At 42.0% G+C, this 13289-nt stretch overlaps 1 protein-coding gene and 1 long non-coding RNA gene across 4 annotated transcripts in view; one reads left to right on the top strand and one right to left on the bottom strand.

The window, feature by feature from the left end:
• LIN52 (lin-52 DREAM MuvB core complex component) overlaps positions 1-13289 on the bottom strand; it is an 81183-nt gene that overhangs the window by 20599 nt on the left and 47295 nt on the right. The gene's annotated exons all lie outside the window — the stretch shown is intronic.
• Positions 738-2502, top strand: LOC141923470 (uncharacterized). Its single transcript, XR_012623302.1, has 3 exons — positions 738-788; positions 1948-2111; positions 2385-2502. It is a non-coding gene; the product is annotated as an uncharacterized LOC141923470 (long non-coding RNA).

Genomic DNA, 13289 nt, shown 5'->3' with positions numbered 1-13289 from the left:
CATAATAGAGGGACTGTCTTAGCAGCCACAGGCTTCATACCAAGGTACTTGGTACTGCTACTGGCCCTGCAGACTTGGATAACTGAAGTGGAAGGAATGGGATCTCCTGGCAAAATTGCAGACTGGGTGTCCACATGGAAGTCTGGGCAAGAACCTCAAAAATCATCATAAACCACAGTCTGACCTGACCTGACCTGACCTCTTCAGCCATAGGAAGCTGCATCACAGCTGCGGCCTTTTCGGACACTTGCCTTCACCTGTTGGCATCATCTCTCTGCCTTACTTTGGCCTTACTTCTGCCTGGAGCTCCTCTGAAAGTGCTCTGCTGTCCTCACATTCTTGGTGTGATCAGAAGGGAGGAAAAATAGTTAGAGGTGTCTCATCTGCATATTGCTGATGGTGGATCTTAGAAACCTGACTAAACAACTTCCTTCGATATCCTGCTATTGCATTCCACAGCCAACGTATACACTGCCCTTTATCCCTTTGAAACGCAGTGGAGTTTCATTTTCTAAGTTCTCTTGTTTAAATTTCATGGAGTTGGGTAAAGCTGACTGGTCTCTATGGCAATCATTATTTAATTCCCTTCTCCCATTTGTTGTTCCTTCTTTCTACCCTAAAGACACCCAGACTTGGTGATGATTCATGGTACAGAGGCCAAATGGACTCATGTGATGAATAATTTTGCTCACCTGCTCAGAACCTCTCCCATGTCTATCTCTTTCAGGAGAAGGTGTCCATAATTACTTAGAACCTGGGAGAGGAGTTATTTGGAGGAGCCCAGACAGGTAGTTTCCTCTTTTTCTCTCTAGATCTGTTGTTGAAATTGGCTAAACCTTACCCATTTCTCATCTTGACTATTACAAGGCTGCTGCCTTCTAGCATAAATACAAAGACTGTACATTGGTGTAATAATATTAAGCATTAGGTATAGCACTGGGCTATAGTAGTGAATTTCTTCCTCTTTTCTGTGTTGACACAAATTCCACCAATATTGCATGAAAATCTCATAAACAGGAATCAATTAACCACATACATTTTCTGAGATCACTTGATGTTATCATCTAGGACCCAGGTAGATAAAGTGGTTGCCCATGTTTAACGGGATGTCTGAGGTAGATCCAGATAGGAAAAGTGCATTCTCTGTGTTTTAACTCACTGAACCTTTAGAGCTCTCTCTTGCTGTAAAAAGCTTCACCCACCAAGCAACACACTGTGATGCTGAGTGCCTTTCTGAAGAAGGAATGTTTCATGGGGACTGTGACTCTTCCAAGGCCTAAGCTTTAGGAAAACTTCCTTTTTCATACTGAATATTTGCCTGAATTCCCAAGTCATCTCTAGAAGCCTCACTCAACTGAGTCAAGAGCTCCTTCTGTCTATAAGGAAATTGCTGAGTCTGGGCTTTGGGGGGTAGTTCTAGTAGCAGGAAATTTTACACAGCTGTAAAGCTCCAGGTAGGCAGCAACAGGTATGATCCTTGAGGGAGTGGTAAGTAGACTCACTAGGATTGTCATATCAGATCTATGGATCAGGATAGTGTAGGATCACTTATTTGAGAGGTGGTTCTTCAGAGCAACCCACCCTGTAGCAGTATATTTTTACTTCAACTGATGCCACTTCAGCGAGGGAGATTGGTTATTGGTATGTGTTCATGACAAGTTATTGGTATTTGAATACAGGTGTCTCAGACATCCAGAATTCAATTAAATTTAGGCCATCTCCTTTCTGTACTAACTCTGTGGATGCTGGAGAAAAAAATTTTTGGAAAAGACACCAGTACTCAAAGATTAGTGTGTAATACCAGTAGTCTGTTTTACAGTAGTAGAAGTGCAAGTATTCCCTACACAAACTACACACAAGCTTTCTAAATAAGTTGACATGATGGAAAATATTGGTGAGATCAAAGAGAGGGTAACCTGTTTGAATTCAGTTTGCTTTTTATCTCAGAATTTTTGGCTCTGGAATCCTCTGGCTCTTGGTAATCCAAAGAAGAGGGGAAGGTCTCAGGAAATCATTTATCCGTAGGAGGCAACTCTACCATGTTTGAAAAGCAATCTGGACTTCCAGCAGGTTGGAGTGTTTTAGAAAGTCTCCAGATTTCAAGGAAGAGGGTAAGATATTCCTACTTCTGATCAGTACCTAAGTAGTTGCAAGGCTGTAGTTGCTGATGCCCATGCCAGTGTAAAATGCTGCATCAGCCATCATGTGAAGCAGTCATTTGTGTTGCCTGGATGAGAACTGTGCTCAGATGTGGACTGGCGACATGGCTTCTTCTTTTCCATTGCTTTCATCTTTGAGAATAGCTCAGGCTGTCTCAGAAGAGTGTTTGATCTAAAATACTAAGAATTTCTTGAATCTTCATCTGTTGTTTTCCGATTTGGCAGGTATGAGTCGTTGTTCAGTACTAACATCCCTGGACCACTTGTCCAGCCACAGATGCCTACCTCCTAACTGCAATTGCAGCTGAAGCTATGTCTGAACCTATCCACAACACTATCTGTAGTCAGTGACTTTTTTAAAAGTAACCTACTGATTCTCCAATGTCTTCATTTAATTTGGGTACCTCTGTGATGTGGGATAATACATTAACAGGCCAAGAGGACTGCTCTGAGCCTGAGGAGTATGAATGTCTGGAGGGAAGGTTTCATAGGTCTGAGTTTTCTGAAATACTTCCAGCTCTTTTTTCTACCTAAGATAATTTCTTCTGTAACGTATGTAGGGAGTGGCCACCAAAAATAAGTTCTTTCTATTAAGTCTGGCTCCAGAAGTCATTTTTTTCCAGATACACAGGGTCTGTGTACAAAAGGCTGTGATGCCAACAACAGCAGCTTGATGAAATGTTGCTTTTAAAATCCAGGTCATAACTACTGTATAGGTATACATGTCCATGTCTGTACATATGTATGTTGGCATCTACTCTGCAGAGGCTGGAATGACAACAGTGAGAAGGCTGGTAGTGGCATTGATGAATTTTAGGTCAAGATCCTGGTAAACAGCTTCAAAATCTGCCACAAATACCCTTAGCCCATGGTTACACCAATTAGGTCAACTTCCCAGTTCTGAAGTCCAAAGAAAGATATTTTTTAGGTGCTGCCTGTGTAAGTGACATAGCTCCCAATCACCGGGAAACCAGCCCATATTTGGAGCTTAAATGAGACCTCAGGATCGAAATTCTACACTTCCAACCCAAATGCAGTACCTGGCACACAAATTACTGATACATGTGCTTAGTTTAATGTGCCTGAGAAGCCACTTAGCAGAAGAGTGTACACAGGTGCATGGACTTTTTACATCATTTCGAACATATTTCATCTTGAAGAGCTTTTAAGTAACTATTCTCTGTTAATATCTGGGTTTCAGAAAGAAGCTGCCTGATCGATTGCCTTGCTCAGGAGTAAGAGGGTTACTGTAATTATCTTGTTTGCAAGAAAAATAAGAACACTTATTTATTATAGGTTAGCAGAAGAAATAGCAATTGTGAAATTTATCATTAGCCCAAATGTATTTTTATTTTGATAATGAATAAATGTTGAATGACTGACCTTTATGCCAGTATTTTTCCTATTATTTCTGTAGGAATGTTATATTAAATTTTCCATTAAATGCTGGAATTTTTCAAGACATTTGACCCAAATAAGAACAAATCACCTTATTCTTATGTGTCCTGCATTTTAACATTTTGAGGTGAGAGGAGAACCGAAAGCCATCAGGTTCCATGCTGTAGAAATTAAAGAATATTTCTGAACACTTTAGCTTACATGAGACTGTTTAAGTTCATGCGCAGCAGTGCTGACTTGTTGCAAACTTGTTTGAATTAAACTGAAGGGTCCCAAAGGGGACCTTATATCTAATTTGTCTGAAGGTGCTGCAAGACAGTATGAACAACAAGAATCAAAGAGAAGGAAACCTTTCTTTTTGGATCAGCAAGTCACCAGGAGGACTTGTCTCCTGGAGTCCCCAGGAATGGTTGGTTACCTTGGAAAGAGCCACCAAGTGAGTTTCTCCTTCCTAGGATCCACCTCTCTCCATCCAAGCGAGGACCACAAGTCCAGAGTGAAGAGGGCACTTTGGTAAATGTGGGACTGGCATGGAGGTATCAGATGATCTGCCATCCAACAGCAGAAGTCAGGCGCAAGCAGTAAAAGGTTTGCCTGTGCACTGTCTTTTGACTAATGCACAGACAGTACCACCTGCAGATCTGGAGAAGTGAGTCTGAGGAAAGGAGAGTATCTATCCACACCTTCTCCCAAATAAAGGTATTTTGAAGTTGTTTAGGTGCTAGACATTAAAAGAAATCAGATACTCACCCCTTCAAAGTACAGATTCTGTTTACTTTGGTATAACTCCAGGCTGGGATTTATAGCCAATTTAGCAGGACAGCTTTTCAGAATTTATAGAGGTTGATTATTTTGGCATTAGTTTGCTGACTGATCTCCAGTCCAGTGATAAGACTAAATGTACTGATCTGATAAGACAGTGTTCTTTTTGTTAGTTTTCCTCAATAATACTTATAGCTTACACATGTATATAAATATGTATGTAGTTTATTTGGATGCTATTTTTATTTCATTTTAGTTTAAGACTTTTATGAACATTATAATAAAAAACGTACAAATACCCTCCTGATGCTTCTTCAGTAGGCAATAACAATTGCCCAGAATAGATATTACCAGGCAAAAAGCCTGACTGGATTCACTTAAGAAGTTAATGATTTCCACATGTTTGTTTCACTGACAGCACATTTGGCTTGTCAAAGATGTAGCACTCTGCCTGTACATTCATGTTTTCAGGACTGGGGCTTGGGATAAAAAGACATCTACCCATCCGCTACAAGGAAAATTACAAACTCACTTTTTTTACCACGGTCAATAATTTTATAAGTTACAAAAACTAGGAAGCTGCTTGCAGATTAAAGGAATTGTGCCATTGATCATTAAAAAGGAAGAAGGCAAATTTAGAGTTCTCAAGAATAACCATTGCCAGTAAAATAACAGAATAAAAAATGGGAAGAAAAAAAAATCACTAACCTCCTAGGGATAAGGATAAGAAAACAATTATCAGAACTGGGGATATAAAGAACAAATTGTGCTGGAGAAACCTGATTGCTTTTTAAAATAGAATTATAAAATTAGTGGGTGAAGGGAACACGATGGATTTGATACATTTGGATTTTAGTAAAGATTTGATACATAAACCCTACTCAAAATTAATTCAAATTGGCTTGGCTACATCACCACATGGAATGAAAAATTGGCTGGAGACCTGCAAATAAAGGATAATGATGCATAAAAAGGTATTGTGTTGTAGGGAGAGGTCTCTCTCTCAGAGATCAGCAGTCAGTTCCATCCTATTTAACACCTCTTGACATGACACCCTCTGCCTGGCAATCAGGAAATTTTGTTAAGAGAGTGACATATAGAAGGACATGTGGGATAGACCAGCTGAAAATAAAATGGGATCCTGGTAAAAATTCAAGTATTACCCAAACCACAGTATCCAGTCATGAGGAGGTCCCTAGAAAACACCAGATGAGAATCACTGCAGCAGAAACCAATGAGATGGGAATCTGCAGTGAACGACAGCAGAAGAATAGCTGGAGCATCTGAGTAAAAGATCTACAATTCACCCTGGTATGGAAGGACCACCAGGCTTTTGCAGTATCTGTGTCCCACATACACTGCCAGCAAGGTCCCAGGCAGGTTTTGGTGGTATAGCTGATAGGGGCTCCTGGAGTCTCTCCTATCGCATGCTGGAGACACAACTGCAGTAAGAGGTTTTTCTCCCCAGAAACAACCAGTGCAGACACTCACAGTAAAGTTAGCCTGATTTGGGAGGAGGGGTTTAAATAGATCCTTGTTAATTTTATGGTTTTTTAATGTAAAACCAGGAAAGAAAATGGCAGTAAAGCCAATTAAATGCATTAATAGCAAACATAAATCCCCATCTTCCTAATGTTTTCCCCTTCTCTATTACTCACTCGCTCCATTTGCAATTTCAGCTCTTCACCATTTTATCTTACCTCCCATTCACAGGCATACATGGGTATCCCAATAACTTTGGAACCTGTAGGCCAATTTCAGACAACTTTGTGGAGGACAGATAATACACTTCTGTATGTTTTCTTAAATTAAGTGGCTGACGAAAGAAAGAAATGCAATGACTGTCCTCACTGAAGAGTGAGCACACCCTCTATTAGGCATCAGAGAATCCACAGATAATGCAATCTTAAGAGACACATCCACAAGGAAGACAACGCTTCCTTGGCTGCTCATGAAACTTCTGCTTTTCTCTGACCTCCTTCTTGCTGAAACCCACTACCTATTTCTGTTTGCTGCCCTTCTGTTTTGCTTTTTTCACTATTTTTCTTCTTAAACTGCATTTGTAATAGTATGCCTTCTTTGCTCTTTTGCATTCTCCCCAACCTCCTGCCCATGACTTGCTGACTTCCAAACCGTGCTTTCTTACTTCTCTTGGTCTCCTCTCCTCCATTTTTAAGTCCCTATTTTTAAGTTATTACTTCCCTGTATTTTTCATTGTCTTCCATATCACTCCATTTCCACAGCCCTTTCTCACCAAAATAGCTTGCTAATATTTCGATACTTACTAGTGAAACTCCTGTAAACCTTACCCAGATCCATTACACTAATGGGGTAGGCCAGTATTTATTGTAGCAAGTTTCTCCCTTTCCAAAACTATTGAAATAAATGAGAGGAATGATCTCTCTTTTGCTAGAGAAAATAGTTTTCTCATCCTTAGAGAGCTGCAGTGATCACTTTAATAATGTTCTCTGTTAAGGCAGGATCAGACCCACAGAGCATCAGAGTAAGAGCAAGGATTTCAACATAGCAGAATTAGAAAATTACATTTTTCCTGCCCTGATCTGTTGGCAAACATTTGGACTGAGAAAGTGTAGAATTATATGAATCTGGAAAGTAGCACTTACACTGCATGAGTGTGAAAGGCTCGGGAAGGTCAGGATAAGCATTCTACATCAGTGAAGATGTTAGAATTATTATTAGGATCTCTGTAATGGTCATAGCTCTCCTAAATGCATGTGTATACCATGCACACTATGGCAGTTAATAGCACTGTGAGAAACCTTCATTTTTAGTGTTCTGTTTTTAAATTCTCAATCTTTAACACTGCATTAAAGTGACTTTTAAAAAAATTTAATTCTCTGAATAGTTCTTACAGGTCTTTAAAAAAAGATTAAAATGTCTGGTATTGCACTGTAATTTATTATTATTTAAATTACTAATGGCTGTCAGTTACTTAGGCACTTGCATTTTTTTTTATTTATTTTTTTAAAAGCCACATCTATTTAATGAAACAACAAGGCAGATGGCAAGCAGTGGAAGGGCCACTGGACTGTGGCTACAAAGTCACAGGGTTTGAGCTGTGTTTGCTGGATAACCTCTAACAAGTCTCTTTACATCTTGGTGTCTCCTTTTCCCCTCCTACTCTTTCACTGCTTCATCTGCTTGTAAGCTCTTGAGGACAGAGACCTCCACCTAATTATGTGTTTCTGTGATTCACAGCACAATCAAGTTTTGATACTTGCTGAGGTCACTGTGACTTAAATTACTACTGTAATGCAACTGATAACTCAAACTGCTAAAGAGATGTCCTCCAAACACCACTCCAGCCCACAGGCCACGTACTGTACCATTAGTAAGTGGTATGTGAATGCCAAGTGAAGGACACAAGAAGCGATTGCATCCTTTCCCTCCATCTGCATATTTTTCACCTGTCTTCACAATATTCTTGAGTGCTGCTAATCCATATGAAAGGTGGTCTTCACCAGAAAGTCCTCCTCACAAGGACTCAGTTGATCCTTATCTGCATTTGGAAGTCAGAAATTTGGCATGATATTATTAATACAGCAAGATGACAGGCCAGTAAAATGGAGGGGTAACAAGCAAGGATTCTTAATACTTCCTTGGGCAAAGAAACTGAGATAAAGTGGGAAAACCAGCAATATGTCTTCTCGGAGACTTTTCTTCTGGTGTCTGCCGGCGAGGTCCAGTCTCTTGAGGGAGGCTTGACATGGGAAGTGTCACCAACCTTCACTCAGGGAGGTCACTCGACTCCTGACCTTCTAGAGCATGAAAACGGAGGTGGCTTTGATGGTTTTTAGTTTTCTGCCATTGATTTGGGACTCCTCCTTAGATCAAGACTGAAGCATCTGGAAGGCAAGGTAGAGTGGCCACTCAGTGTAACAGGCAGTAACAGTAGTTCTCCCTCTTCAGAAACTGGTGTTATGGATCTGTTCTGCTGGGACACTTGAAAGCAGTGGTGATGTGGGTTTCACTGAGCATCCACCGGAGAGCCTCAGGTCAGGTGGAGTAATTGCATTCAGATGTTTCTCTCTCTGCCTCTTCCTATTCATGAGGCAGCATAAAAGCTGCCAGCTCACTGGGGTAAGGCAGGAGCAATAAAGCTTTTCACCCTTCCTCTCTGGGTTTTAGTAAGAGGATTACATATCTTCTCCTTCTAGAATAAACCTCTTTGCAGGGAAGATACTTCTCAAGCACTCTTTGGAGATCAGTCACAGAATCAAGACTCCTAAGATTCAAGCCATCATAGCAGCCAGTAGGAAATTAACCTCAGTTAAAAGGGAAAGGTTTTTACAGCTCTGAAGGGCTAGGACATAGTATGCATGCTGCCACAGGGAAAGGGTCCTTGTTGGGTTCACAGCTATTGGAGACAGCAAAATAAGGCACAAGCACAGAGCAGAGTTCAAGCTCCATCCAAGATGACAGGAGGCTGTTGCTGGAGCCTTGGAAAGACACAGCTAGCCCTGTCGCTGGAACAGGTTCACCATCAGGGACAAATAACCCAAGAAAGAAGGGAGGACTTTAACACTTGACCAGATAAGTCCGAAAACAGTACCCAAGCATGCATGAATGCATGCAATGAGTATGTTGTTAAAATAGAGAGAGCGAATTGAAAGCTTTAAGACATAATTATATGTTTTACTACATCTAGGCCAAAGACACTGATTAATTAAGGACCGTTAGAAGGACTATAACATCCAAATCAGACTTAATCACTAATACATTCCCATAACTTTGGAAACATCAACCAGCAATTACTCCTGTAAGTTACTATGTTCCTTTATAAAAACACCTATGTGTTAAAATGAAAGTTTGTGTGACAAGTAAATAAAACTACTCACTTCCACTGACCCTCCTCAGCACCCACTGTTCTTCCCTTCTGCTGAGGCTATCTCAGCCATTGTGACACTATGGACCTGCTCTTAGCTCCTGTTTTATCTTCCTTCTCTCCTATCACTCTCTCTACTCTCACTGTAGCAGGTTTAGGCTAATGGCATGAAAGTGTACACTTCTTTTTAGTGTTTCCTATGGCTCCTTTGGTCATCATCTTCACCTGCCTTAACCTACATGAATCACTTCAATTTTGCCTAGCTGCCTTTCTGGGGCAAAAGAAACATCCTGATACCTATGGACATCTTGCTTCTCACCTCAGACCATAAGTGTCCCACCATCAGCATAAAGAGGGATAGTCTGATTCACCTCCATGTCATCTCCCATCTTTCCAGCTTTCCCCTTCCTGGCCACACTGGGACCTGTGATGGTCACAACAACTCACAGGAGATATATTTCTTGACGGCACCTGGGGGCCCTGGTGATTCCTCAGGGCTCTCTCTGCTGCCCACTTCCCACCTCTGCAGGGCAGAAGATGACACTTTGCACTCTATGTGAAGGGGCACTGGGGAAAAGGGATTGCTGGAGCTCGACCCGCTGCTGCTGCGGCACTATGCCCTTTCCATCTCTCTGTTAACCGTTTTAATGGTTTGTCTGCACTTTTGGATGGCTGATGGATGTGTCATACATAGACCCCCTTCCCCTCATACACACAGTGTTTGCCTGGCTTGCCCAGCGAGATGGTTGGGTTTTGGAAGCACCAGGTGCAGCTGCTGGGACCACTGGTTGGAGAAACATTTGCCTCCTGAGCCCGTTAATTAGCACAGTAACGGTAACTGTGCTCCATTAGCCAACCCATGTGGTAGAGTCCCCTCCCTGTCCACCAACCTTGCCCTTAATGAGAGCTGGAAGGGGGACACTCACAAAACACTGCCTCAGAATAATATTCGGCTTTGTCCGCGCCGGTAACAAGAGCTGACAGGATCACTACGTCCATTTCTCTTCTAATTAGCACACTTCCAGCTCGGCCTGAGCCAGCAGCCAGAGAAAAGCGATCGGACAACCGTACCGAATCACAAACACAAAGAGGCCCATTCCCCATAATTAGGTGAGACAATCCCTCAGTCTTTTCTCGGCTGGAGCTTGCCGGTAAGACTCTCGCTGTTTTGGTAAGTCCCAGCAACACAAGTTACACGTCTCCCCAGGACACTAATAAGCCCCTAATTGTCTTCCGCTTCACACGGCTGGTACCATAGGTCTGACTTGGGGGAATTCTTCTAACGAGCGGCAGCCAACGCTCCCTGCGCTGCAGACGGACAGGGAGCCGCCTCTCGGGCACAGGGAGAAGAGGAGGGATGGGGAGAAACAGCCAGAAAAGCAGCCCAGGCACTGGGGCCCAGCTACGCAGCACGGTGGGGGAGCAGCAGCCACGCGTTGCTGGGGACACGGACCTTTTCCACCCTCTCTTCATCGCCACTGTCCATCTGCATGGTGGAAACCCGAGTTCAACTCTCTTGCCTGCCTTCTCCTTTCTCATCTCCAGTGGTACACAGGTACCTGCACTTCCACACAGAAATGCACCATCAAAACATTTGATTGCAAAGATTTGCCTTAAGTCTCTGCTAAGGGTCACTGGTGGCTATCCTTAGAGAAATGCAGCACCTGGCATGTGCTTTTCTCCAGTAAGGCCATGCTGTGGGTCTGCCTCAGAGTTCAGCCTGGGAAGAAGCATGGGTGTAAACAAGATCCTGGCAGTTCCTGTGGAAGGGAACATGTGCTGGGTCTCACAGGAAGGTTTCTAAAGATGCCCACAAAATCATTAAAAACATGAGAACTTCCAGAAGAAGTTGTGAGGTGGGTAGGAGACCCCAGCTCAAACTCCCTGATCAAAACAAGGCAAAGGAAGACACATACTCCCTCTAACTTTCAACTTTCTTGAGAAACCATTATCAACTAAATATTTTTCAGCAAGACATTTTCCCTAATTTTTGATTACAAGCTCATTTTGAGCAAAACATCTCAGCTGATCCCGTTAAGGATACTCAAGGCCTGCAGATCCCTTTTCCTCCTGCACAGCTGATTACAACCTGACCCCTCCTGCAAGTCAGGGCTCACCCTGGTCCCCCCTGCAACAAGCCTCACCAGAAGTGATTTGTCCCCCAGTTTTACATGTGCTATTCGGCTTCGGTGTGCTAAGCAGGCAGAGAAACCCAAGCCAGGGTGACAAACTGATCCATGCAGAGTACTAGAGAAAGACAGGCACCAGTAATTACTCTGAAAGGCAATTTAGGATAATCAATATACATATATATAAATAAATAAAAAAACCCTAGATATAACTAATGAGTTACTTTAATACAGGGAGAGGAAAACAAAATAAAGGCCACAGAACCAGGCAGCCTGAGTGTCCGTGCCCACTTGAGTCACTCTGCTGGTCTCTTGTCCCTCATTCTCGTGTAGCTGCTGAGCCTTCTTCCTGCCTTTTCATACACACCCTGCTGTGTTTTGGGCTACCATAGTAAGTGGAAGATGGCAAATGGCAAATTTCTGATGCTTCAAAATTAGCTTTAAAATTCTGTGATTATAAGGAAAGTTGTTAGAGGTGCCTGGTATTTTTGGGAGGGGAATCCTCCCTGGCATCCAAGTGCCTGCAAACACAAAATTTAATTACCCTATATTATTACACCTACTCATCAGCTATTGGCCAGAGCCAGCCTTTCAACTGATACAGAACCAAGTCAAGTACTTTGTCCCCCCAGAGATCTGGTCAATAAAAAGGTGCAAGGTCATTCTTATTACCCATTTTTTCTACTAGCAATTAAGTAAGGGCTTTCAAGCTCAGGCCTCTTCCTCTTTTCTGTTCCTTACTGAGGTGTCTATAACAGAGACAGGCAGAGAGCATTCTGGCTTCACTGGTCACTGATCTGTATTATAGGAATCAGCAGGCAGGCCAGAGGTCAACCACACAAACCCAACCAGAAAACGCCTATTCTGTACATGCATCAGCGGCCTGGAGTCAGTCATCCTGCTCAAGGGGACATGACAGAAAAGTCAAGTCTAAAAATCGGCCATTTCAGTGGATGATAAAGTCAAAATTTGAAGAGATCCTGCCATGCTGAAAATCTAACACAATCTAAATTAAAATGGCATTATTGTACATATTCCATGCAGAATATGGATTACACTCTATAGAAACTGGATCAGTCCATACTTCTCTGGCCACTTAAGCTTTTAAGTATCTTTAAGTGGACTTCAAATGATTGGCCACAATTAACTTCAGGATTTTGCATTTCACATCCTCCTGAAAGAGACTCAAAGCACCTATGTAAGGATTGGTTTGCAGCAATAACACATCTTTAGAATAGCTTTGATTCCAAGAATCACAGTATTACATAAAACAAAAAGGATCCAGACTTTGTTTCCTTTTCCTCTTTTTTTAATTCTTCCTTTCTTTTTTTCCCCCTTTTCTTGCCTTTTTAAAATATCAAGGTTCATCTCTTATCAGGGCAATGTATATTTGGCATCACACATACAACACCAGCACACTGGCTGAGGTAGATGCTGGGATGGGCATGTAGGAAGCATGGGGTTTGATATTTCTGTGCTGGGAAGTTTTTACTACAGTGGTTACAGAAATGTATTTACAAATTTACCTTTGTTGTGCTAATAAATTTAATTCAGTTCAGAGCTTATTGGTCCGTGGGAAGTTTCTATCCAACTGTGATTCTGATGGGTTGAAGATACAGAGAGGACCTTCTGGAAAACTGTCTTTCAGTGAATGATAATATTTACTACAGATTAATTATTTAATGGCTTTTTACAAAGTGTCAGTACAGAATGGCATATGAAATGGGGGTACAACACTAAGAAGTAATGATTATTTTCATGTTATATTAAGTTTGCATGCCATGTTCAGATAGTTCACTTAAAGACATGACACATTTCCCCATTACAAATACCCTTGTTGCCTGGGGTTCTTCCTCAGGAGGAACTCAGAGTAAGTGTGAGGATGCCCGAAATGCCTCTATCAAGATCACTTCTCTGGTGTTTTGAATGACCGTCAGCTTTAGGAGGGCATATGTATCAGTCTGTGGCTTTTCTGCAATAGTAATTTGCAATTTG

Source organism: Strix aluco, chromosome 4 (assembly GCF_031877795.1).
Source record: "Strix aluco isolate bStrAlu1 chromosome 4, bStrAlu1.hap1, whole genome shotgun sequence".
Lineage (NCBI taxonomy): Eukaryota > Metazoa > Chordata > Aves > Strigiformes > Strigidae > Strix > Strix aluco.
The sequence above is the reverse complement of the archived record's forward strand: the minus strand, read 5'-3'. Positions and strand labels throughout refer to the sequence as shown.